The 7,003-nt window shown below is 45.5% G+C and overlaps 1 pseudogene; it reads left to right on the top strand.

Annotated features, from left to right (window-relative positions):
* The first annotated feature begins 538 nt into the window (after positions 1-538).
* Positions 539-6,452, top strand: LOC122562394 (solute carrier organic anion transporter family member 5A1-like; annotated as a pseudogene).
* The last annotated feature ends 551 nt before the right edge of the window (positions 6,453-7,003 follow it).

Here is a 7,003-nt window from a genome sequence, read left to right on the forward strand (position 1 = left end):
TCTCACTTCATGACACAGAGTTTAAATGCAGCCCTGCGTGATAAAGCAACAATTCATGCCCCAAGTTGGATCTCACAGGAGTGTTCATATGAGTGAGACAGCTCAGAATGGAGGCCAACTGCACAGCCCAGTCTGCCTTCATTACAGTAGGCGCGAGGTGTCTGTGACTTGAGGCTGTGTCTAATTTATCCCACACACTTCCAACAGACTGCTGGACACGGGCTGCTGGACACAGGCTACTGGACACAGGCTGCTGGACATGGGCTGCTGGACATGGGCTGCTGTACACAGGTTGCTGGACACGGGCTGCTGGACACGGGCTGCTGGACACAGGCTGCTGGACATGGGTTGCTGGAAATGGGCTGCTGGGAATAGGCTGCTGGACACAGGCTGCTGGACACGGTTGAAGGATGGGATAACTATGTCACTGTCATAGTTAAAAGCATTTTGTACCCACAGCCTGGCAATTACCAGCAACAACTCCTACTTATAGCAGCGGACTGTGACCACAGACAGCTTTTTGCCAGCCAATGAGACGATGGGTTGGCAGCCAGTTGAAGATTTTGATTGGTCTGATGAAGTGGGCAATGGAAAACCAACTGATGCTAGCAGCTCAGGGAGCAATCAATTATTAAAATGTTGTATGGCCTTAAAATCTAATCTCAATGTTTGCTTTCCATTTGACAAATAAAATATCAATCTGAAGCCTATTTATTATCCTTGGTCTCAGCTGCAGAAATAAATGCAGAAAGTGAGGGGTGAGAAAAGGATTGGTCAGTCTCCTTCTCTGTCTGGCCTCTACCAGCCTAGAAACCAAGTGTTTGCCAGACATTGGTCAATGTGACAGAGGCTGGAAGGATAGGCCAATGGAGGGGGCTACAATGGTTTGGATCAGGCACAAGGTACAAGGATGGGAAAGGAGTCATGGAGAAAATGGCTGAGAGTGGAAGCAGAGGATGCAAGGGGATGGGGTGCTAGGCATGAGGTAGGTAGACTACAAACCGCAAGGCAAAACCACTGGTAGTAGTTGGGGCACACTTTGAGCATGGTTCTCTTCATGGGTCAGGGAGGTGAATGCAAGTCGTGATAGACAGGGTGGTAAAGAAGGCATTTGGCATGCTTACCTTCGTTGGTCAGAACACTGAGTCTAGAAATTGGGATATCATGTACAGAGCATTGGTGAGGCCACTTCTGGGATACTGCATACAATTCTTGTAGCCCTTCTATAGGAAGGATTTTGTGAAACTTGCAAGGGTTCAGAAAATATTTACAAGGATGTTGTCAGGGTTGGAGGATTTGACTTGTAGGGAAAGGCTGAATAGGCTGGGGATGTTTTACCTGGAGCATCAGAGGCTGAGGGATGACCTTATAGAGGTTTATAAAATCATGAGGGGCATAGATAGGGTAAATTGCCAAGGTCTTTTTCTCAGGGTAGTGGAGTCCAGAACTAAAGGGCATAGGTTTGAGGTGAGAGTGAAAAGATTTAAAAGGAACCTGAGGGGCAATGTTTTCACATACATGGTGGTGTGTGATGGAATAAGCTGCCAGAGGAAGTGGTGGAGGCTGGTACAATTACAACATCTTGATGGGTATATGAATAGAAAAGGTTTAGTGGGATAAAGGCCAAATGCTGGCAAATGGGACTAGGTCAGACTGGTAGGCATGGAAGAGTTGGACTGAAGGGTCTGTTTCCATGCTGTATGACTCTATCACTGACAAACTGGACAATTGACAACAGTTCCATGGCCATCATTAGCTTCCTAATTCCAGGTTTTTATTAAATTCAAAAGCCACTATTTGCCTTTGTATGATTTGAACTCAGGTCTCCAGAGAGTTTCTGGATTGATAGCACAGATATGCCAAGAGGTGATCATTTCCCATGTGAGTGCAATTCCCTATATCAGACCCAATGTGGTTTAGCCACTGTTGTGAAGTAGCAGACTATGGCAGCCAGTTTGAACACTGCAAGTTCCAACAACAGCAATAAACCGGGAGAATTGTGTCCCCCCCAGTGGTGGGAGGAAGGTGACAACAAGGGGGAATAATGCAGTGACTTGGCCCTGGCGAATTACCCAATCCCTTGACACCATGTTACTAACTAACCTCGGAGAAACGTTCTCAACCTGCTGCCAATTCAGTGTCAGCCAATGGCTCCTTAAGGGCCTCAACTCCCCAGCTCTCTGATTCCCTGCTTTTCGATTAGGTGTGAAAGAAGGACAGCTTTCTGACCGGGAAACCAGGGTGACCTGCCTCCCAGATTGGGTGGGTGTCCTCTGACTCAATAGCAGCTTTGGGCGACTTGGGAAGGCCAGTGTCAGGGCTGACAATAAAGAAATCTACTGATTGGCACATGATAGTTTGGGTTTGTCCAGTGGTGGGTGGTGGTGTGTGATTGCCACCTAATATGCTCACCCCTGCATCAATAATTAAAGAATAAATCGCACTGTCTGTTTCTTTAGAGCTGTTGGGTGAGGGAATTGGTTAGCCCAGTTGGCTAGCTTTGTGGTGTAGAGTGATGGTAGCAGCATGGGTTTAATTTCTGCACTGCTGAGGCTGCCAGAAAAGTCCCTCCTTCTCATCTTCCCCTGTCTCAGGTGCGGTTACCCCCAGGCGAAACCACCACAAGTTGTCTCTCTCTGATGAGCAAGTTGGGCTGTGGAGTCTGTACCACACCATTTATTGGTCAGCACAGCCAGCAATTCTGCCTTCCAATTTTGCATGTCTACATGGGAAAATGGATGTGTTTTCAATTTATGTCTCACCTAAAAGACAGCACCTGTGCCAGTGCACCACTCCATCTATCTCACTGAAATAGAACATAGAACATAGAACAGTACAGCACAGAACAGGCCCTTCAACCCACAATGTTGTGCCGACCATTGATCCTCATGTAAGGTAAACCTAATGTACGAACCCTCAAATTTCTGTGACCATATGCATGTCCAGCAGTCTCTTAAATGTCCCCAATGACCTTGCTTCCACAACTGCTGCTGGCAACACATTCCATGCTCCCACAACTCTCTGCGTAAAGAACCCGCCTCTGACATCCCCTGTATACTTTCCGCCAAACAGCTTAAAGCTATGACCCCCTCGTGTTAACAATTTCTGCCCTGAGAAAAAGTCTCTGGCTATCAACTCTATCAATGCCTCTCATTATCTTGTACACCTCAATTAGGTCCCCTCTCTTCCTTCTTTTTTCCAATGAAGAAAGTCCGAGCTCAGTCAACCTCTCTTCGTAAGATAAGCCCTCCATTCCAGGCAGCATCCTGGTAAACCTCCTCTGAACCCTCTCCAAAGCATTTATATCTTTCCTATAATAGGGCGACCAGGACTGGACACAGTATTCCAAGTGAGGTCTAACCAAAGTTTTATAGAGCTGCAACAAGATCTCACGGCTCTTAAACTCAATTCCCCTGTTAATGAAAGCCAAAACACCATATGCTTTCTTAACAACCCTGTCTACTTGGGTGGCAATTTTAAGGAATCTATGTACCTGCACACCAAGATCCCTCTGTTCCTCCACACTGCCAAGAATCCTGTCTTTAATCCTGTACTCAACTTTCAAATTTGACCTTCCAAAACGCATCACTTTGCATTTATCCAGGTTGAACTCCATCTGCCACCTCTCAGCCCAATTCTGCATCCTGTCAATGTCACGCTGCAGCCTACAACAGTCCTCTATACTGTCAACGACACCTCCAACCTTTGTGTCGTCTGCAAACTTGCTAACCCATCATTCAATCTCCTCATCCAAGTCATTAATAAAAATTACAAAGAGCAGAGGCCCAAGAACAGAGCCTTGTGGAACACCACTCACCACTGACTTCCAGGCAGAATACTTTCCTTCCATTACCACTCGCTGTCTTCTGTCGACCAGCCAAGTCTGTATCCAGACAGCTAAATTTCCCTGTATCCCATTCCTCCTGACCTTCTGACCTTGGGGAACCTTATCAAATGCCTTGCTGAAGTCCATATACACCACATCCACCACTCGACCCTCATCAACTTTTCTAGTAACATCCTCAAAGAACTCAATAAGATTAGTGAGGCATGACCTGCCCCTCACAAAGCCGTGCTGACTGCGTTTAATCAAGCCATGCTCTTCCAGATGGTCATAAATCCTATCCCTCAGAATCCTTTCTAACACCTTGCAGACGACAGATGTGAGACTGACTGGTCTGTAATTGCTGGGGATTTCCCTATTTCCTTTCTTGAAGAGAGGAATTACATTTGCCTCCCTCCAGTCCTCAGGTACAACTCTGGTGGAGAGCGAGGATGCAAAGATCTTCGCAAGCAGCGAAGCAATCACATTTCTCGCTTCCCAAAGCAGCCGAGGACAAATCTGGTGCCGAGGACAAATACTATGTTCTATCTGTACAGGGAGACCTGGATTTGTGACCTTCTAATTGGAGAGGTTGGTGTTTGAGTGATAAAGCTATAACCAATAACTGGACTACGTAGCATTAGATATAATACACTACCTTCATAGGGCATCATTGCACTGCATAGCATCAGTTTACCTGCTTGAGAAGTGACAGGATCAGGTCGAGTAAACCCTAATAATCTTTAATGTACAGAAAGTGGAAAAATGTAACCAGAATTACGTTTATGGGAGCAATAAATTTCCTTTAAATTCATGGCATTCTTATATGAATGCAGACAAGGTTCACTACAAATCTTAAGCAAGAACAACAAATTGCCAGTTATCATTTACTCTCCTAATAAGACAGACTTTGAAGCTGTTTTGTGCTTTGTGATGTGCTACTCTATGTAACATATACCAAAGGTAGTAGGGCCCATTGGCTAGCCATGAGTGGTCTTCAGGCTGCCTCATTTCATCTCCCACCTACCCCCCCACCCCCCACTACCATACCAGGCCCTGGAGTTGAACACATCCGTCTCCAACAGGGGTATCTGTACAGCGGCAGCAACGAGAGCTGCGCCCCATGCCCTGGCCTGTGTCACTAAGGTCTCTGGAGAAAGTGAGGACTGCAGATGCTGGAGATCAGAGTTGAAAAGGGTTGCACTGAAAAGCACAGCAAGTCGGGCAACATCTGAGGAGCAGGAGAGTCGCTGTTTTGGGAAGGACTCTTACAGCCACCACCACCATGTGGCCCTTTTAGTCTGTGTTCAGTTCCTCGTAGGTGTGGGCTCAATCCCCATTTACACCCTGGGGCCCACTTACCTGGACGATAGTGTGAAAGCAGAGAACACATCTTTATACTCGGCCAACAAGTATGTAAGGGGAACATTGGGCTCCCCAGCAAGATATCTGCTAGGGGAAGTATTGATTGGTTTCTACTTGGACTCCAGGACCGTAGTTCAGATTGATCAGAGTGAACCGTGCTTTATTGGCAATTGATGGAATGGATTTTTCACTTTGTGCGGTTGCCACACTCTTAGTTATAGTGCCAACGTTCACCTTCTCCCTAAAACTACCACCTCAACAGAAGGAGGAAACAAAAATGGGCTCGGGTGATCCAAATAATGATGGTGGAATGTTGAAAGAGAAATCAACACCAAAGAACCTCGAAAGAATACTGTCACTTCCTCAACGGCTTTTGGAAGGGACATTAAATACATTTCCAAAGCTGCTGTCAGGATCTGAAACCAAATTTGCTTTGATCTGCTGTCAGGATCTTCCTGTTGTGCCTGTTTGTGAGTTTGGCATACACAGCACAAAATGCTATCGTCACCACTTTTATTATCTTCATTCCCAAGTTCATTGAATCTCAGTAAGCGCAAGCATTGACACTGGTGTGACCATTGTTCCCTGCGTTGGCTTTATCCTTGGGGGCTATATTATTAAAAGGCTCAAGCTTGGTGCCTGAGGAACAGCACGCCTTGTTTTGATCTGCAGTGGGGTTTCTTTATTGTGCTTCTCTACACTGTTCATTGCTGTCTGTGAAAGTATTAAACTTGAGGGCATTAATATACCATACACCACAGGCCCTTCACTTACAATGGCTCACAGAAATCTAACAGCAAGATGCAATGTCAGCTGTGTGTGCAGAATCAGTGAGTATGAGCTTCTCTATGGATCAGATGGGATCACATATTTCAGCCCTTGCTTGGCTATTTGCTCAAATGTTGTCAATGAAAGCACAGGGGTAAACTGAGCTACACTGACTGAACCTGTGTTCAAAGCAGGCGGGTGATAACACCTCCTACAGTCAGTCAGAGAAATCAGTTCCTATTGGTTACTGTGAAAACATATTTGATTGAGAATGGTTGTGCTGTGTGAGACATGCAAAACACTGATCCTTTTCCTGATATTCATCAACACCCTCATAACAGCTTGTGCACAGCCAGCAGTAACCATAGTAATGTTCAGGTCTGTAGATGGTTGAGAGACACCTTTTCCTCTGGGAATGCAATTTGAGCCCACCTGGAGAACACCCAGCTTGGAGCATGTGCAGGCCCATGCTTTAAGAAAGAACTGTAATGTTTGACTTTCTAAATTTATTTCTTTATTTTTCCACTTTTACACTAAGCAGACTGTAATGCTGAACTTTTTAACTTATTTATTTATTTCTCTACTCCTGTAACTAAGGTTTTGTACCTAGGTACCTTGTACCTAAGATGGCACTGGGTGTAGTGACATTGTACACTTTGCACTGTACTCTTGTAGCCCGTACTTGAGTATACATGACAATGAAACAGAAGTCTAAATCTAAGATCTTGTACTGTTACAAACCCTTGGAGCCCGGAAGAAAGAGGGAACTTGTTTTTCTGCAGTATCTGGTTATCCATCGCACTCTACAGTCAATGAGGTGATTTGAAGTGGACATAGGAACACAGGAACAGGAGTAGGCCGTCAGGCCATTGAGACTGTTCCACCATTCACTGCAATCATGGCTGATCTGTGGCCTAACTCCAAATACCTGCCTTTGGCCCATATTCCTTAATATTTACACTTAACAAAAAAATTATCTATCTCAGAGTTAAAACTAATAACTGATCCAGCATCCATTGCCATTTGTGGAAGAGAGTTCCAAACCTC

The sequence above is a fragment of the Chiloscyllium plagiosum genome, unplaced genomic scaffold, assembly GCF_037043375.1.
Source record: "Chiloscyllium plagiosum isolate Xiang-an unplaced genomic scaffold, Cpla_swu_hap1 HiC_scaffold_24, whole genome shotgun sequence".
Classification (NCBI taxonomy): domain Eukaryota; kingdom Metazoa; phylum Chordata; class Chondrichthyes; order Orectolobiformes; family Hemiscylliidae; genus Chiloscyllium; species Chiloscyllium plagiosum.